General features: G+C 41.0%; 1 pseudogene; it reads right to left on the minus strand.

Moving 5' to 3' along the window:
- Positions 1–8,522: 8,522 nt before the first annotated feature.
- On the minus strand, positions 8,523–9,372 carry LOC119860436 (annotated as a pseudogene).
- Positions 9,373–21,221: the final 11,849 nt, after the last annotated feature.

Here is a 21,221-nt window from a genome sequence, read left to right on the forward strand (position 1 = left end):
TCCTCTGAGCATTTCAGAGTCACTAACACCACCATCCTGGTCAGGTGGTCTGTAATATAGCCCTACTGCTATATTTTTATTTTTCAAGCATGGAATGACTATCCATAGAGATTCTGTAGAACAATTTAGTTCATTTAAGAGTTTTATTTCATTTGATTCTATGCTTTCTTTCACATATAGTGCCACTCCCCCACCAGCGTGACCTGTTCTGTCCTTCCGATATATTTTGTACCCTGGTAACACTGTGTCCCATTGATTATCCTCAATCCACCAGGTTTCTGTGATGCCTATTATATCTATATCCTCATGTAATACTAGGCACTCTAGTTCACCCATCTTATTATTTAGACTTCTAGCATTGGTATACAAGCATGGCTGTCCCCTATTGCATGATGTAATTGAATGGGACATTTTTTTTATTTGACTGTTTCTCATCAGATCCTCCCTGTATTTTATCATTTTCCGTCCTCTTCTCCTTATTAGAACATAGGGAATCTCCATTTATAGATCCTCCCCTAAGGGATGTCTGAACCACAAGCTCCTCCGCACCTCTCATCTTTCCCCCAGCCCTTAGTTTAAAAACTGTTCTATGACCTTTTTAATTTTAAGCGCCAGCAATTTGGTTCTCTTTTGGTTTAGGTGGAACCCATCCTTCCTGTATAGGCTCCCCCTCTTCCCAAAGCTTCCCCAGGACCCCTGGACTCTACTTCACCTGAAGGGGGGTCAGCCTAAAAAGTGATCTGGCTGGAGGGCGGAGTCACAGCTTAAGGAAGGTCATGGCAAGACCTAAGTGGCTAGTCAGTGAGGCTGTGGAGAGTAAAAAACCTGACAATGCTGCACCCAGCAACAAGGAAGAGCACTGACAGATGAGTTGCTTCGTCACACCCTAACATAAACACAGCACACTGGTGCAAAATGGGGCTTGCACTAGGATGGCTTACCCAAGATAAGTCACCTCAGTTCAAGCCCTATCTTACACACACATGACACATTGATACTATACCTGTATAGACAGGGCTTTAGCCAATATGGCTGGCAGATAATTTGTGTTCTGACCTCATTGACACTAGATTTAGGCAAAAACCATCCACTGTTATCAACAGTGGTACAAGTCCATCAGCTCTAGCGACAATGAGAACTCTAACGCAGACAAGTTTTCTGTGCCTGTTCTTTTTTTAACACCAGTGTGATGGGCTGGTCACTCTACCCTTCTCCTGAAAGGATTAAGGCAGCTGGGAAGGGACTAATTAACCTTATAGGCTGCACCTGGGGGAGAATTAGGCTGTCTAAGCAAGCCCTAATGGAAGATGGAGCTGGACAGGAACAGGCTGAGGTGGTTGTGATGTGGCATTCCATATGCTTTATGAAAATATACTTATGAATATGCCATAACTAAGAAAAACTTTATGCAATATGGCTTATGTAAGGTATCATTGGAAAGATAATTTACTGAATATGATTATCCCATTTGAATGCATGTATCATTTTTGTGTCTGAAGTTAGGAATATTGACCTGTGTATCTGTATTTCACTCCCACTGCCGACACTTCAGGGACTACAATGGAAAAGCCAGACAGTGCTGATGGCCCATCAGTAATAGCAAATGGACTGTAAAAGAGCTTAGTCTTCCTGTGAATCTCTGGATCAGCCTGGGAAGAATGGCTACAGGGGCCCTACAGAGTCAGGTGGTGTTGTCATCTGATACTGAAACATTGCCTGGGACTTCCTGTAACTTTCCACAGTAAGGGAAGGGGGGACAAACTAGGAAACAAAGGACTCCTGCCTTATGCAAATCCTATTTAAGGGTGGGGAGTGAGTTAATCCTGGTCGTCAGTTCTCCCCTGCTACCCTACCCAAGATGACTGTTGGAAACAACTAAGACTGAACAGGGGGGGAAAGAACTGAACCCATGCTGGAAGGACATCTGGCTGTGAAGAAGAGTATTAGAACCACATTTAGGGTGAGAGCTCACTTATAACCAGTTTCTTTAGTGTATTAAACTTAATTGGTGTGCTCTGTTTTATTTTCTTAGTAATCTGCCTGGTTCTGTCTGCAACCTCCTTAACTACTTAAAATACCACTTGTTATAGTTAATAAATTTATTTCTGGTTTATAATACAACCCAGCTTATGTGATTTCTACCGGGGGGGGGGAGGGGGAGAGAAATTGTGCATACTCTCTTCTACATTGAGGGAAGAGGCAAATTTCATATAATTTTGGGTTTGTACTCCAACGGGGGGGGGAAGGGGGGTGGACATCTGGGTGCTCTGGAAAACCCCTTAAGCTGAGACTTTCCAGAGCAGATCTCTGTGCAGCGGGGTGTGGCCCTGTCTGTGTGCTTGGCTGGAAAAGGCTGGGGAGCCTAACCCAGCAAGGCCAGGTAAAGGGGACCCAGGCTGGCAGAATAGTCTGACTCAGTGGCGTACCAGCACCCAGGTGACATCCCAAACAGTCACAGTGGTATAAAACTAGGAAGCTGAGACCAGCGGGGGGCTGCAGTGTGGAAGTGTGTCATTACTCTCAAGCCTTAGGCCTGTTCTGCATTAGGAAATTAGGTTATAGAGCTATGTGGCTCAGGGGTGGTTGTGAAAAATCCAAACCCCTGAGCAGGATGGATTTGATTTAAATCATGAGTCAGGAAGACTCAATTTAATCATGATTTTCTACATAAAAGAGCATTCTTGTTGTTATAACCTTAATACATATTTTTCACAACTCAGAGATAGATGTAGGGTTCATTTTTAGAAGGTACACACTATACATTTTTCAACAGTGATTTATTTTGAAAACTTTTCAGATTAATTTTACAGCTATATCAGAAAATTAATGATTGTTTGGTTATTTCATTTACCAAAGGTAATTGAAGCAGATATTTATGAAGTCATCGGGAGGTGAATGATCTCCAATTCAAAACGTTAATCATTAATATTTGGAGGATTTTCTCGTCATGCTGTGTTAGGAGGAGAACATCACCAGACAGACATTTAAATTGTTTTATTTAGCTAAAACAACAACATTAAGTATTCTGGATTTTTTTCAACAGCAAACATAATATTTTAACAAAACAAGCACATGTCCCTCGCTTCTCACATTTATCTCCAGACTTCTTCTCCTTGTCCAGATCTATTCCGCCCCCAACAATCTTCTGTTCATTGTACTTTTTGAAACTTTGCACTTTTACAGAGAGGTAAAGGATTGACTGTGTGTACACAAATTTGCAGAGGGACAATAGAGTTGAGGTCTGTTACATCTCACCTCTATTTATTTTATTTTATTTCAAAACATTTTTTGCTGTTAACATGCATTTTACCTCTAGAGACACAAATCCACTGTTTCAGAACTGCAAAACTAAGCATCTCTGATGGTATCTTCTAGACTGAGCACTGAGTCCTATTGGGTAGATAGAAGGATTAACGTAAATCTATACAGAAGCCCGTGGAACCCCATAAGATTGGGTCCCTGATCCATGAATTATTGGAACTCAATTTACAAAACTTTTCTTAAACATTACATGAATATATTGTCTCATACTTTAAAATTAGAATTTATAATCCCTATTCCATGATGAGATATCTTTGAGCTATAATGTATCTTTATCGTTAGATAAAATGTTTTTTCCTCAAAAAGCATTTTATCAAAAAATCTGATTTAAATAAAAAAAATCCTTGATTTTTATCCACCCTGTCCCTGAGCAATGCAATTAAATTGACCTAACCCTCAGCGCAGGTGGTGCTAGGTTGACCAGATAATTCTCCCATCAACCTAGCTACTGCCTCTAAGTGAGGTGGATTACCAATATGGATGAGAGAATGTCAGGTAGTGTCTTCACTGAAATGTTACAGCTGCACTGCTGCAGCATTTTAAGTTTAGATGAGTCCTTAGAGAAGGAAAGGAGAAACCAGGGGGAGAATAGAAACCCTGGATCCTGGCCCTGAGGGAAGGGTGTACCCAGAGAAGAGTGGAGAAAGAGCCTGATAGAGGCAAAGTAGGAGCAGTCCAGAGAAACAACAACTAGATTTGGGACAGTGCAGACCTTGGCTGCTGGTAGTAGCATCCTTGTATTGGAACTTGGACTAGGTAGGGGATGGACCTGGGTTCCCCTACTAGCCACTGGGAAAGTGGCATAAACCAGGCAGTGGAGCAGAAGACTGCCTAGGAGAGTTGGACAGTAGGACTTTGGTACCCTGGAAGGGGAGGACTATAATGACCTAACTGGAAGGCCAAGCCATGAAGAGAGAGCACCCTGAGTTGCAGAGAGAGAGAGGCAGCAGGATGTGCAAATAGGTAGCAGAGGGGTTCTTAGACCTGGAAAGAGCATCCAGGAGAAGGCCCCCTAGTAGTGAGTGGACCCATTACACTACATGATTCTCTGAGCACAATTAGACTACACGATTGATTTCCTGTTTGCCAACATTTTTATTCCACTAGGACTCCTATCGTTACTACCACCAGTGGACCCTGTACATGTGTGAAGACTTGTCTACACAGGGACATCCAGAAAATTAAATCCAAATTAACTGAAGATGTGAATTTGAAGTGGAGTGGTTAAACCTCATTACATATCTGTGTGGATGCTGGTAATCTGAATTAAAGTGGTTTTACTTTGGATTAGTTTCATTCATTTCGGAATTCACTTTAGTTAATTAGGGATATTCGGGAAAATTAATCCAATGTAGATAAGCCTTTAGCTACAGAGAGAATTTTGCCAAGAAACCCTAGTGTAGATATAGCCTACATTTCTGAAGTTTATAGCAAGGGACAGGCAAACAGGTGTGGATGAAGTAAGAACTGAATTAACCTTTTTTGCAAGGGTTCAAAATTATTTAGTTAACTTATTCTTCATTTTTGCACAGCTCCTGGTTTCAGAAGTGCCAAAGTATCTAGGAACATAGATGGACCTCATCACTGTGGTATCTCAACACCTCATAGTCATTAATGCATTTTATCCTTGCAACACCCTTGTGAGTTAAGGAAGCATCATCCTCATTTTACAGATAGGGAATGGAAACAAAGGGAAAATTTAGCATAAAGTCACACAGAAAGTTTGTGGCTGAGCTAAGAATTGCTTCCAGATCTCCTGATTCCCTGTCTAGTATCTTATCCATTAGAAGATCCTTTCTATCTTCTGAGGAAACGCTATTCACATCATATTTCCAGCCTTTCTGGAAACTAGAGCTTTCATATGAAAGCTGCTTAGCAAGCTTTTTTCAGATATGCACAGGGATGAGTTAGATGAAAGTGTCCAGAGGTGGTAGGGTAGCAACCTTTCCCCGGACTATAAATCGTAAAAACAACCCACTTATACTGTTGTAGCACAGTGACCAATAAAATTCATGCCACTTTGTAGAAATAAATCTAAAACATGTAGGGTATATGGTTTCATGATCAGTGGCAACTAATACATCTTAAAAAGCTCTTAATGTATTCTTTCTGTATGACAGACCATACACAGATTTATTATAACAATGTTATTGCTGTGAATCCTACTATAACACATCACAATGTTTAAGAAAAATAACTTTGATACTCCCGTTGACTTCAATGGTGGCAGGATTTCTCACAAAGGGTCTTTTAAAAGGGTATCATTATTTGAAGTTTTGGAAAGTAATTTTCTATAGTATAGCTCTCCCCTCCCCCAGAGTACTGATGGGTGCTATAATCAGTCTGGAGTTTGGGAGGGTTGAGTTCTACTGGTGTTAATGAAGAAGAAAAATCAGTTTTGAAACAAAGATCCAGCCTACGTGAGAGGGTACTGTGTATTATCCCCATTTTGTTTGTTTTACAAATGAGTAACCCAATTGTACAAAAGTTAAGTGAATTGCACAAGATCACACAGGAAGTCAGTGGAAGAGCTGGCAATACTAGTAGAACCGAAGTCTCCTGATTCCCAGAGATTGCATCTTAGCCACAAATCCATTCTTTCTACAATAAAATAGAGACTCTGCTAGCCCCTGGTCATTAAAGACCGCTTGAGACTTTTGCACGTGTACTGCTAGTTAACTCTGGTTTACTATCCAAATCTCAGAGGGCCAGATCATGGCCGGAGAGCTGTGGATGGGTGGGATCGCTGACCCATGGGACTCCTCTGCCTGCACAGAGGGAGATTAGCAGTCTGTACAGCTCTGTTTTTCTTTTTCTTTTCATGGGGCCCTGTAGAGGGTGCTTCTTGGGACTGAGATCCACCCCAGGTAAGTAGGCAGGGAACCACACTGTGCCCTCTGCCCCCTCCCCCCCCGCAGATTCCCCTTAGTTTATTCCATGCTCATGGGAATGTTTTTGGTCGGTCGTTTATAGGCTGTTTTCTAAAATGCCTCCCCTATGGTAATTCTCACAGACTACTTTTATGTCTAAAGAAAAGGAGTACTTGTGGCACCTTAGAGACTAACAAATTTATTAGAGCATAAGCTTTCGTGAGCTACAGCTCACTTCATCGGATGCATTTGGTGGAAAAAACAGAGGAGAGATTTATACACACACACACACACACACACACACACACACACACACAGAGAACATGAAACAATGGGTTTATCATACACACTGTAAGGAGAGTGATCACTTAAGATAAGCCATCACCAGCAGCGGGGGGGGGGGGGGAGGGGGGGGAAAGGAGGAAAACCTTTCATGGTGACAAGCAGGTAGGCTAATTCCAGCAGTTAACAAGAATATCAGAGGAACAGTGGGGGGTGGGGTGGGAGGGAGAAATACCATGGGGAAATAGTTTTACTTTGTGTAATGACTCATCCATTCCCAGTCTCTATTCAAGCCTAAGTTAATTGTATCCAGTTTGCAAATTAATTCCAATTCAGCAGTCTCTCCTTGGAGTCTGTTTTTGAAGCTTTTTTGTTGAAGTATAGCCACTCTTAGGTCTGTGATCGAGTGACCAGAGAGATTGAAGTGTTCTCCGACTGGTTTTTGAATGTTATAATTCTTGACGTCTGATTTGTGTCCATTCATTCTTTTACGTAGAGACTGTCCAGTTTGGACATGGCAGAGGGGCATTGCTGGCACATGATGGCATATATCACATTGGTAGATGCGCAGGTGAACGAGCCTCTGATAGCGTGGCTGATGTGATTAGGCCCTATGATGGTGTCCCCTGAATAGATATGTGGACAGAGTTGGCAACGGGCTTTGTTGCAAGGATAGGTTCCTGGGTTAGTGGTTCTGTTGTGTGGTGTGTGGTTACTGGTGAGTATTTGCTTCAGATTGGGGGGCTGTCTGTAAGCAAGGACTGGTCTGTCTCCCAAGATCTGAGAGAGCGATGGCTCGTCCTTCAGGATAGGTTGTAGATCCTTGATGATGCGTTGGAGAGGTTTTAGTTGGGGGCTGAAGGTGATGGCTAGTGGCGTTCTGTTGTTTTCTTTGTTGGGCCTGTCCTGTAGTAGGTGACTTCTGGGTACTCTTCTGGCTCTGTCAATCTGTTTCTTCACTTCAGCAGGTGGGTATTGTAGTTGTAGGAATGCATGATAGAGATCTTGTAGGTGTTTGTCTCTGTCTGAGGGGTTGGAGCAAATGCGGTTATATCGTAGCGCTTGGCTGTAGACAATGGATCGAGTGGTATGATCTGGATGAAAGCTAGAGGCATGTAGGTAGGAATAGCGGTCAGTAGATTTCCGATATAGGGTGCTGTTTATGTGACCATCGCTTATTAGCACCGTAGTGTCCAGGAAGTGGATCTCTTGTGTGGACTGGTCCAGGCTGAGGTTGATGGTGGGATGGAAATTGTTGAAATCATGGTGGAATTCCTCAAGAGCTTCTTTTCCATGGGTCCAGATGATGAAGATGTCATCAATGTAGCGCAAGTAGAGTAGGGGCATTAGGGGACGAGAGCTGAGGAAGCGTTGTTCTAAGTCAGCCATAAAAATGTTGGCATGCTGTGGGGCCATGCAGGTACCCATCGAAGTGCTGCTGATTTGAAGGTATACATTGTCACCAAATGTGAAATAGTTATGGGTCAGGACAAAGTCACAAAGTTCTGCCACCAGGTTAGCCGTGTTGGTGATGGCTTATCTTAAGTGATCACTCTCCTTACAGTGTGTATGATAAACCCATTGTTTCATGTTCTCTGTGTGTGTGTGTGTGTGTGTGTATATAAATCTCTCCTCTGTTTTTTCCACCAAATGCATCCGATGAAGTGAGCTGTAGCTCACGAAAGCTTATGCTCTAATAAATTTGTTAGTCTCTAAGGTGCCACAAGTACTCCTTTTCTTTTTGCGAATACAGAATAACACGGCTGCTACTCTGAAACCTACTTTTATGTCTGTTGGTAAGCCAATAAACTGCCGGTTTCTTTGATAATGAAGATAGTAACCCACAGTTGTTAATGCCTGAACTTTTCTGGTAATCCTGTGTAATGTCCTTTCTACTTATGAATGATAACAAGTAAGATCTGAAAGATGGATTTGGGGAGGTCGGATGTAGAGGGGAAGGAGGAAGTGGCTTGACCAGTTGGAAACCCAGCTGCAGAAGCCTGTATTCTTAGCTCTCTGCCTCCCCTGTTTGCTGCCTCCTGTAGTCTGTTTGTTTATTTATTTATTTTTGCACAAATTTTTTTATTAACAGATCAGAGTGGGAAAGTCCACTGCTGGGCACCATTAGTTCATTCTCCTTATGAGTCTGTTAATCTGATCTTTCCTGTTGCCAGCATCTCAACCTTCCACAAAGTGGATAGTTTTCTTTTTCATTCCACCTCGAGGAGAAGATAACTTGAAGGGCCACAGAAAGTTGTTCACCACTTTGAACTTCTTGCCAACAGTATAGATCTCATGGACCACATCTTCCATGCAGATGATGCCTTATTTCTCAAGACACTGCTGAATCAGAGAATTGTCAGTCAGAGCAATGCGCTGCCTGTTGATCTTGGCGTAACAATGCTTGTAGATCAGTTCATGCACAGATTTCAGATTGGGGTAACCCCATGCAATGTAGGGTTCAACAATCCGCAGCATGTTAATTGAAGCCTTGTTGAGTTTTACAAATGTGCTATTGAAAATCTGACACAGGCGAAGGAGCTGCAATACCTTTCGGACCTTCGGGCTAACTCCATTGATACCTCTGAACTTGATCACAAAGGCCAGTTTTGGTTCAGGGGGTACATAGTAATTGCCAGCTTTGCATAACATTCGGGCCATACGAATCTCACGTCTATACATTTGCCTGCACTCCTTGTGATAGGTCTGTGCTCTTGCATAGATGAGTTTTCTTTGCAATTTACGAAGCATCTTTTGAACCACTAGCCTCTTCAGACGCTTGGCCTTTATATCAGCAAAAGCCTTTTGCTTTTTTAAAAGGCTTTCTGAAACAGATGGCACCTTCTTTCCTTCTATGCCTGCCATAATCCCCACTGGAAGAGCAGCAGGGTCAAGAGACTCCAGTGGTAGCCAGGTATACTCCAGATTCCAGGGCCTGGAGCAACTTCAGTTCCCTAGAAGTCCTCTGATGATGGTAGGTGGTACTGAACTTTGTAGTTCATCAGGCACAGAACACACTGTCTACAACAAGGAAAGGAGTACTTGTGGCACCTTAGAGACTAACAAATTTATTAGAGCATAAACTTTCGTGAGTAGCTCACGAAAGCTTATACTCTAATAAATTTGTTAGTCTCTAGGGTGCCACAAGTACTCCTTTTTCTTTTTGCGAATACAGACTAACACAGCTGCTACTCTGAAAACTGTCTACAACATAAGTGATTTCTGTGGTAATATTAGTGGGTCTAAGACACATTAGCTTTTAATGACCAGCACCTCTGCTTGTCATTAAAGATTCCGTGACACTCTTTTCCAAGAGTCTCCTGCCTAAATTCTAGTTCAGGTATTTACATTCTGGCCACTCAATTTCCCCTGCAATTTTAGAAAAGCACCTGTTTCACAATCCGAAGCACCATAGGTATAAACTGGACTTTGTTTCCTGGAAAAGACTATAATTAATATGTTAATTTTTCTAGCTCTTTAAAAGAGCAGAAATTACCGGTGCTTCTGAGAGGCATTATACCAAGAACTTAGAGACTGAAATCCACAAGATTTGTCATACTGCCTCATCAGTGGGCCTCAACTCTGACTGAGAAACCACTATTAGGAGTGGAAGAGGTACATTCTCTCTCTAATGCCATTTAATCTTTTACCTCTCAAATGAAGATGCCAACAATTTGCCATGGTGGAGGTTTGTGATATGGAAACTGAGGGGACCTACTCATTTCACATAGTTCACTAATAGCAATCATGAAGAAGTGACTGTTAGGACTAACTAAGAACCTAACTAAACAAGGAAGGCACAGTATCCAATTACTAAGCAACCAGCTCCATCCTTCCCCATCTCACTTTATTGTTCTCTTTCCAAATAACAAAGCAAGTTATTTGGAGACAGGCTGAATTATTATATTTTTAAAATTTTAGATGGCGTGGCTTGCATTGCTTTCCTGAAGAATTAACATCTTGGACCAAATCCATTCCTGAAGTAACTGCATTGACTTTGATGGAGTTTTATCAGGAATAAATATGGCCCATTGTCATCACAAAGATTACAAATTTTTCCAGCTCATAAGTCAAGCACACAAGTTCTCTCTCTTTAAAATATATATTTTAAAAGAGCCAGTGGAAAGTTAAAGTATTTTTCTTTTTAAACACAAGAGAAAAACAGAAATAGAAGGTTTGCCCAGGAAACTGCAATTGGCTGAGTTGAATTTTCCAGACTAAGAAGGATATGTCAAATTGTTTTAAATTCCAAAACCTACACTTTGATTGCTGAACAAAGAAAAAATATTAGGGTTGGCCAAATGGAGCTATTAAAGGTGACTCATTGTCAAGCCTGCATGGTGAGCTGTAGTTTGTTCTTGATAGCACTAGTTAGGATTTCTACCATTTTGGAGGTAAGTTAAAGACTGCTAGTTTAAATTAATGGTGTAACATCATTGACTTCAATAGAGTTACACTAGAGCTGCATTCGACCCACTGGCCTTGTCTAGACTTGTTTTTCCTTTACAATATTCCACTGGTGCACCTCCTATAGGTGCTAGCAATGGTGGAAGGATTAATTCTCACAGGCAGGTGATGTTATTGTAACAAACATGCTGAGCGGAGTTAGGCATCAAAGTTGTTAAAATACTCATGGCTGGTTTACTTCACATTCTCACCATTACTAACACAGGTGGAAGTGAACTAATGGTAGCAACAGCGGGGAAATCTCAGGAAAAGAAGTCTGGGCTAGATGCTCTGAGGCAAAGGGGAAGGTGGGCAGGGAATGTGGATATACAGGAGTGACTCATGAAGAATGACAGTTATTGATAAGTAACCTCTTTCTTCTTCAAGGGCCTCTGTACATTTCCAGTTATGGGAGATTAGCAAGCAGTCCACAATCTATTCTTTGCCATGGTCACTGAGGCCTTAATAGGTGTTGCTGGTTTGTTTTCAGATTCTTTTGATTTAGCCGGTGCTGGTGGTGCCAGATAAAGAATTCACTCCCAGTATAAGGTAGAAGAGATTCCAGTCTCAGGGCTATGCAGCACTGAGGCTTAAACAGTAGAATGCATCTTGAATCCTGTGTCAGAGTATAGTACCTTGGTATGGAGGCTGGTCTCAGTACCCTCAATGGACCTCCTGGAGCATTGGAGTGTAGGAATTGATATGTCAGCTGAGCCTGGAACCTCATGTGTCTCCTTTCTGTTGCGGGAACAAAGGCATGGCAAACTACACACTGGGCTACTGAATGAGTCTTGCCCAGACATAGAAGGCCTTGTCCATGGATCTTGGACTGCCCCACGTGGCATACTTCTTGAAACCCTTTTGGGGCTCAGGGCCTGGTGAAGAACCAAAGGATCCTGGAACAAAAGAAGCTTTACCACTCTAAATTATTTGCAAGAAAATACTAAGTTAGTAGAAGGAAAAAATCTAGCTTGAGGGTGGAAGAGGCAACTTCAGTTCAACCTCTGCAGTGGTGATAAGGAACTGAGACAGCTAGGGGTGTTCTCTCCTATAAAAAACAGAGCAATGATACCACCCTTGTGTGATATCTCATACACAGCTGTGCTTTTCAAGGCAGTTCCACAACTCGATACCAAGGGCACCTTATCCCACAAGTGGGAATGCACAAAGGCCCCCTAAGAAGAACTGCATGTTGACTTCAGTAGAATTCACAGCTGCTGTGAAACTGAAAACAGAATTTGAACTAAGGAGCCTGTTAGAGAAAGTGATGGAAGTGGTGCAGTTAGTGAAGGAATAGCATCAGTATTATCTTTGCTCTACTCTGGTCTGAAACTACTGGGCCCAGATTCTGGCCCACATTGTGGCACCTATACACCAGTGCAAATTAACCACAAAAGCAGACTTAGCTGGCTACCCAAATTCCGTAGAGATTCCCCCACCCCCTTTAATCTTTCATGTATTGTGGTGTTAGTTATAACAATAACAGTGAAAGATATTCAGACAGAGGTATGATATTAAATGTTGTGGTGTCCTTTTGTATTTGTGTAGTTAAATGTTCAGAAATTACACTTAAACCTCTCAGAATCCCTGATGACTAATAATATTGGCTGAATTATGTGTTACATAAATTCCTATGGCCATAGAACAAAGGGAGGATCTAGTGATCAGAGCACGACTAGCTATGTACTTTTAGGGTGCCCCATCACCATATTGTCTGAGTGTCTCCAAGTATTTATGGATTCATAGATTAAAGAGGTACATTTTACATTTGAGGAAGCTGAGACTCAGCATGATTGTGATTTTTGCCTATGGTCACACAGGAAGTCTGTGGCAGACCTGGGAAATTAATCCGTTTCCTTAGTTACAATTCAGAGCCTCAACTCCAAGGCTATTTCTTTTGAGAGCCAAGAACTTCTGACCTCTTCTCATAGAGCTAACTCTGTGGCTGCAGGAAAGTCACTATACTGCCTTGCATGGGTTCCCATATGCAAATTGGGCATACATGTACTAATCTACCTCAAAAGGGCATTGTGAGGATTAATTAGTTAATGTTTATAAAGTACTTTTAAGATTAAAAACTTTATAAGTGCTAGGTATTGTTTGGGAAAGGTATTTCCATTAGTTCAATTTAGATTTGCATAATCACAGGACCTGGATAACTAATATTAGCACACATTTGTACTCATTGTCTGAAAGGCTTTCATTCTGCTTTATGATTTGTGGAAACAGTATGGATACTTTTGACTGTCATGTTCAAATTCAAGTGCAAAACAGCACACAACTAATTTTGAATCTTTTAATGACTCAAACCTTCAAATCCTATTACAGATTCATGCATTTCACACACTTACATAAACTTCAATGAGTGAGCAATATTTAGTAAAGAGTTGTGACAGACACATGAAGATACAAAGGCTGACGCACCCGCATACATGAAAAATCTCCCTATACAATTTAATTCAAAGCTTTTCTCTTCTGCGTTTGAAGTCTGACAGAAAGCTAGTGAGAATGCTAGAAGAAATGGATGCAATTTTTTTATGATGGTTTCTTCTAAAGGAAGGATCAGTGGATTTGATTCATACAGTCATCAAACTGTGCAATTATTCATTTCAGTTAGCATGACAGACTCTGGGCTTTCCGCCAAACTTATGGGGCAAGTCTACCTATGCGCACACACATGGATGGGAGTTCGCACATACAGAATCTGTCCCTCTTTCTATAGATAGCCACTCCTCTCTCTAATGTTGTTTGGCCCATGGGTCCAATCCTGCAAATAATGTCTTGTGTAAGTCCTTTGCAGGATCAGACCCTATGCCTGCCTTTTAAAAGCAGTGCTGCTTAGCAACCAGGTTTTTGTGTTTTGTCTGTAAAACTGAAAGCCTTGCAAATCGTAAACAAATATTTTGGTCTGTTAGGAGGTCTGAGTTAAATGAAGTGAAGTATATATCCAACAGTATACACCCCCTTTTTTTTTTTCCTCTCAACATGGTAAAAATTTCCATCCAGGGTTTGGGGGAGGAGAGGATGCAGGAATACAGGACACAGCATTTAAAATGGGAATCTCTCTCTCTCTCTTTAAATAAAGGAAGTAAACACTGACTCACAGGAAGATTTAAACCACCATGGAAAAAGACATCCTGAAAGGATAAAAATAAACTCATTTGAAATCTTTAAGCTGATGTATACTGTGTTAAAGTGAAAATATTTTCATTTTATTCCAGGAAAAATGGTTACAGTACATATCCTTGCATTCCACACTGCGTTTCAAGGGGAAAAAATAGGATAGGTAATGTGACATCCTAACTTTCAAACATTTGTAATCATGTTCTGCTAGACATTTTCATGCAATGAAATTTCATTAACCTTTCCAGACTGGCTGCATAAGCTTGACAAAGAGAGGCGGTGTGTCCAGTGATTTCAGCAAGGGCCTGAGATTCAGTACTCCTGAATCTGGGTTCTGTTATTGATTTACCTTTGGGCAAGTCCTTTAGAGCCAAATTTCCAAAGGTATTTTGGCACTTAACGATGTAGTAAGTGCCTAGTGGGATTTTCAAAAAGTGGTTACTAAGCAGCTTAGGTTCCTAAATCCCATGGAATGTAGGTACTTGTAAAAAGCCCACTAGGCATTTATCAGCATCTTTAGCTGCCCAAATACTTTTGAAAATCAGGCCCTTTAAACTCTGTACATCTCAGTTTTCTCTTCTCTAAAATGGGAATAATAATCATACTGTTTGTTGACCCTTTTCTCAAATAGGGAAAGCTTCCAGGGCTTTGCAGGTCAGTTCCAATTGGAAGAGAAATAAGTGATGCCATGTCATGTAATTTCTTAGTGTTATTTATTTACAAAATGTACACAAATCCTGATTACTTGAACAGAGGGGGTCAAACTGCACATGGATAACCCCCTCTTACAGAAACTTTGGCTAAGTCCCTGCCGTTTCCCTAATGGTAAGAGTAAACTACAATTACAAGGAATGTTTGTGGCTCGAGTAGATGTTCCTGGAGCAATAAAGCCACAGTAGTGGGTTTTTCAGTGTGGGGGCTGTACAAGTCTACCCTGAACCCTGGGAAATTACTCACAGGGCTAGCCTATGCTAAACTTGTCTGAGCTCACTTTAAATTTAGCTAGCTTAGTTCCTGGGAATAGTGAAGCTGCAGCAGCACATGATCCAATACACGTACGCAACCCCTGCACCTGTTGCCCTGTGGAGAGCCTCTGGAGGTTTTGTTCACATACATCAGAATGCAAGATTGGCCCGACTACCAGCATTATCATATAAACTTTGTCTTTAGCCAGGCAACTTGGTGGCTCCAGGTCATTGCACAGCAGACCCCTCCCTGGCTGCTGGTGGAATGGGAGTTGGTCCATCCCCTCCCACTGGCAGGAATACCAGCATCAGCCTCTTACTGTTTTGTTTGTAAAATGTCTTTCTTATATTGTGTGCGACAAGGTGGTGAGGTAATATCTTTTATTGGACCAACTTCTGTTGGTGAAAGAGACAAGCTTTTGAGCTTACACAGAGCTGCTTCTTCTACAATATTAGCTACCAGACAATATAGGCTAATTTGGCTGAAAAATTTAAATTTCATCCCTTTTCACACATCGATGCTGCACTTTGGGGCAAACAGTGCTCATTAGTTAGCTCATGGGAGAGCAGAGTTCCTCCAGAGAGAGAGACTTGGCACAGGGACTTGGCTGACCTGGCAGTTAATGGTTAATGTTTTTGGTAGAAAGGGACCTCAGAAAAATTTGAGAAGACTTTTTAGAAATCTTTGATTAATTTCTCGTGGGTGGAGACAAAGATGTCACTCTCCTTTTCCCTCTCTGCCCCCCTTCCTTCCTTTCTTTCCCTCCCTTTCTATTCCTTTAGTTTTTTGTTATTTTTTCTCTCTTTATTTCTGGGGGGAAAATAAATAAAACTATAAATTTAAAAATTGCAGGATTGGGACCATAAGATACTAACTAAAAGGCAGCTGTATTGGTTCTTGCAACACTGGCGACAGAAAAAACCAGAGGATGCTGTTTGTTAAATGGATGAGCAAAAGCTGTCAGGGAAAGATTTTATGTTTGAGCCTTTAAAATGGCTAAAACATGTAAACAATTACTTTAACATATGCAGCCAATGTTCCATTAAAATAAAAGATGGTTGAAAACATTTAGAAAGTGTAAACTTAAAGTGATCTTTTAATTTGTGTTAAGATTAAAGTGACACTTTGTATGTTTAATATTCTTTTGGTATGGGATTTTAAACCTCACACAGTTAACATTTTGACACTGGAGGCTGCTTCTTTTGTCACAAACAGAGAGGTGTAAGATCTTGTACCGCTACTTTCTGATAATACACAGATGGTGAGAAACAGAAAATCTTATAAAGCTTTTTTTGTAAATCAGATTGGCAGGATCTCTCTGGCAGTGGCACCAGTGTCCTAGACAGGATACTCTCTGCAGAGTGGATTACTGACAGGAAGTGAGAACAGATGCCTGTGACAGCCAGACTCAGTGTGGTAGGAAAAAAATTGAAGGGAGACAGTCTCCTTCATAAGAGTACATTATTCAGGGCAAAGGCTAAAAATCACATATGCTTTTGTGCTATTATTCCTTCTGCCACCAGTTTATCCTAGACCAGGGGTTTCCAACATAAGGCCCATGAGCCATACATGGCCCACCAGAGCATTTCATAAGGCCTGCAGCCTGCTTCAACACAATATACAAATGGCCAGTTCATTAGTGTTTTGTCATTATGTTTACATCATTTTAGTTTATACAAGTATGTAAATAGATTGTTTCTATGTACAATATTGTCTATCTAAATACATACAAAACAAACTGAACTTAAAATATAAATCAGTGCAGGTGACTAAATCTGTTCGGCCCCATACAAGGTTGTGCTTACGTAACACTGACTGACCCTGGTCAGTGATGGGCAGGATCGAACTGGGGACCTCAGGAGTTTAGTGCATGAGCCTCTACTGCATGAACTAAAAGCCAACTGGCTGTTAGCTAAGGCTGTAGAACAGACTCATTTAACTCTCTCTCTCTCTCTCAGTGGTCTTGGTGCCGCTAGATGGGACAGAACACCACACCCAGAAGCTCCTATGTAATAAAGCTGGGCACCAGTGTCCTAGACAGTAGTACAGGCTTTGTTATTTAAGTTCTGGGCCAAATCCTACTTATTTTACATGACTATCCCAGTGAAGTCAAGAGGACTACTCCTGGACTAGATTCTGATAACCCTTAATCCGAGTGATTACACTATTATGCAAGTAATTCCAGTGAAATCAATGGGCCTGCTTAGGTGCTTTGCTAGATTGGGTCAGAATGCTCAGTACATTGTAGGATTGAGCCTATGGTGCCTTTCACCTGACATGCCATAAAAAGAGCTTTTGAGCCCTGCATCCCTTCTGAGAACTAGACAAATATTATCAGTCTCATTTTATGGATGTTGAAGTAGCAGCACACATGTTAAGTGACTTGGCAAGCAAGTCATTTCCAGAGCTGGGAAGAGAGAACCTAGTGAATTTTTACACCCAATCCCCTGCTCTAATCACTAGATCACATCCCCAACATAAAATGATATGTTTGTTATGTATCTGCAAAATAAAAAATAATAAAAATAAAAAATAAAATAAACTCTTAAAAAACAAGAATGTACAATTAGTTTCGTTGAATTGCAAAAGGACCCATGGTCTTAGGTACAGTATATGCTAGAAGAGTAAATATTCAAAACATTGCCCATTTGTAAGCCTGAGTTTCTTGATGTCCAAAACAGCTGAACAATTGGCAAGCACAATACTGTGTTGTCAGTGGCTCAATTGTATCGGCAAGATACTGTATATGCACAGTCAGTTACATATTTAAGTGGGTCAAGGTGGGGTTGTTTTTGTGTTTTTGGCCATTTACCAGACTTCCATTGTGGAGCTACGGAAAGTGGAATTTGTTTAATTTTATACCAAATATATGGAAAAAAATTACTAGAAGAAGCTCCCCTTGTTAAATTCTGCCTCCAAATGCATAAGTATGCAATGGGAATGAGGGGGCTCTGAGCCTTCTCTTATACATAATGTGAGAGCAGTCACAACACAGCCTAGATAGAGTTTGTGAAATGCTTGAAGATGAAAAGCACTGTAAAAATGTCATTATTCCTATATTATAATGGGCTCTGCATGTACATTCCTCAAGAGGATAACATACTCCCTTGCTCATGTTCCTTTCATCTCCATACAAATGTTTTTCATTTCTTTACAGTCTATCAATGGGGGTAGCAATTTAATTGTTTCTTCTCTGGTGAGTTAATTTTGTTTGACATTAACATCTTTTCTCTAGGTGTGTGGATGGGGAAGAGGGATTTAGTTCAGTAATATCTGAGAACTAAATTTTTATTTTCATGTGAAAATAGGTGGCACAGACATAATGATGCATTAAAGTAGGGACATAGCATTTTAATTCTTACGAGTAGTGTCCTCTGGAAAGGAATAACTCACTTATATGCCAATACTGGGATTTAATCAACTCTGTTGTGGTTTAGACAGTTACCAGTTTTTTGTCTGAAAGAGTTTCATAGGAATAGATTTAGAAACAGCGCATACAATCACTTTTATAAACGGCAATGATCACCTTCCTGTCACAAAATTTTCAGTCAACAAAATTTATGAAATGGGAGGGCCTGAGCCCTGGAGTGGAAGATCAGAAATCTCATAGTCTAATCCTAACTTCGACACCATCTCCCTTTGTGGCCTTTGGCAAATCATTTAGGGCCACATTCGCCAGTCAACAGAATTAAATGGCTAGAACTAGCTGGTGGAGAGTTCCTGTTGCAGAGAGGTACACCAGGGCTTTGTGCCAGATGCTCCTCATCCCAGAATAAGGGGAAGAAGTGTAGCAAATACCATCCCCCCCCCCCCAATCACAGCAGACTCCATGTTGCTCTAGCTTTTGCTGGGACCAGGCTCCCAAAGATCAGGGAGCCACAATTAGCTCCTTGCTATTGCCAATCTCCACTACATGCAAGGTATACTAAGATGTAGCAGATCATTAGGACCTTAGCACTATTTCTCAATTGTCTCATGTACAAAATGGGGTAATGATATTTTTAATAGGGTTGCATTGGAGCATAATTGTATAGTGCTTTGCAAATGAGGAACATTTTATACCGTAAGGGCTCAAACCAAAGCCTGTGACTCTGACTTGGTTGGGTTATATAGATCAAGCCGTAAATACTCAGTTTTACTGGGATTGAAAATTCTGTGAAAATTATCATCTGCTTCACTGTTGCTCAACATGCTAGATATGTTGGGCAGATTGCATCTGTGTTGGCCCAGGTATCAAGTGTGTCATGATATTTTGTATTGGGATTTAAAGGAAAAGTTAGATCAAATGTTTACTTAGTGTAACTCAAGTCACAAGCCTTGCATAATGACAGGTTTCAGAGTAGCAGCCGTGTTAGTCTGTATTCGCAAAAAGAAAAGGAGTACTTGTGGCACCTTAGAGACTAACACATTTATTAGAGCATGCTCGGGGGTCGCATGCTCTAATAAATTTGTTAGTCTCTAAGGTGCCACAAGTACTCCTTTTCTTTTTTCAAGTCACAAGGTAATGTTTCTCTTTTCTTTCTCTTTTACTTAATAGTCCTGAGAAATTGCTTTGGAGAGCAGTGGGTGGCCAAAACACTTTTTCCACTTGCAGAGGCAGATCAAATTTAGTCACCAATAAAACTTACAGTAAGCCTTATAACCCAACTGTGGATTTGGCAACTTCATTTTTTTTCCTGTTAGCTAACACTCGGATGTTCCTGTTTTTAAAACATGATTTCCCCAAAACTCCAGCTTTCTGAGTAAATCAACTGCTCTTTTATGTGTGCATATGAGAGTACTTTAAGCTTTAACAGACTTCACTGTTCACGATTATTAGTCACATTTTAAGCTATAGCCTACAGTAAAGTCCTAATTGAGTAAGTGAACATGGTTACAGTGTAATTGTCCCATATGCAGTGGGGACTGTTGCCTAACTGTGTCTCCATTACTGGGTTAATACCTTTGACAAGGAATTGACATAGGAATTTGAGACAAGAATTCCAGTTCTGGCGGTGGTTTTTGGGATGGGGAACTGGAGTGAAATAATACTCATTTCATGTGCACCAAATGCAACAACTTCACTCTGGCCTGCACTGTACATAGACTGGCAGCCTGGATGATTTCATAGCTCATTACTGTTAGCCTGAAGTATCCAGTCACATAATGGCAGACAGAATGGTCCAGGATTCTCAGCTGATGCACTGGACTCCTCCATGGAGGCTCCAGAGAACTAGTGGGAGTGGGAAGCAGGCACTGCTCTCTTCTCCAATGCACTGTGTCCAGACCATACACACACAAAAAAAGGCTTATGGATCTCTGTGGAAGTTGCTAGGGTTTCTCAGGGAACTCTGTATTTCTAGATGCCATAGTGTTTATAGACCTTCAAGCCTATAGCACTTCCATTAAAGAAAAACAGGCCATCTTCATATGTTAGTGATTGATGATGATGCATTGGACAAGGTTAAAAATATGTTCTCACTCATTTACACAGTAGCTTAAAGAGTTCCACCAGGAACATCCTTATGCAAAGAATGTATCAGGTTCATAGATAAAGAAGGTGCTAAGAAAACAAAGTTAAAGGAGTGGCACAACTGATATAAAAGATTTAAAAAATGCAAATAAGAAGGAAGAACATGAGAAATACTAAATTAAACGCAGGAAGTTGTTTACAAATGCAATAAAATCTTAGAGCATAAGCTTTCGTGAGCTACAGCTCATTTCATCGGATGCATGTAGCTCACGAAAGCTTATGCTCTAATAAATTTGTTAGTCTCTAAGGTGCCACAAGTACTCCTTTTCTTTTTGCGAATACAGACTAACACGGCTGCTACTCTGAAACTTGTCAATAAAATCTCTGTTGTCCAAGACAAGCACACAAAACAAAAGAGCGAACACATTACCTGAATTAGGTAATGTATCACTTAAATAAAAATCTCAGGCCTGATTCTGAGAATACTTATGTTGTTGTAAAACTTATGCAACTCCACTTACTTTGTCCTGCTTTGAGCAGGGGATTGGACTAGATGACCTCCTGAGGTCTCTTCCAACCCTAATATTCTATGACTTCAGTAGAGTTACTTTATATTTTAGAAGACAATCAGGTATAAATCAGAACCCGTTTATCTAAAGAAATTCCATGTCCTCTATTCCAGAAGTCCTCAACCAGGGGTCTGGGGCCCCCTGTGTGTGCGCGTGCGCACGTACGTATGAGCAGGTTTTAGGGCATCTGCC

This window comes from Dermochelys coriacea, chromosome 8 (genome assembly GCF_009764565.3).
Source record: "Dermochelys coriacea isolate rDerCor1 chromosome 8, rDerCor1.pri.v4, whole genome shotgun sequence".
Lineage (NCBI taxonomy): Eukaryota > Metazoa > Chordata > Testudines > Dermochelyidae > Dermochelys > Dermochelys coriacea.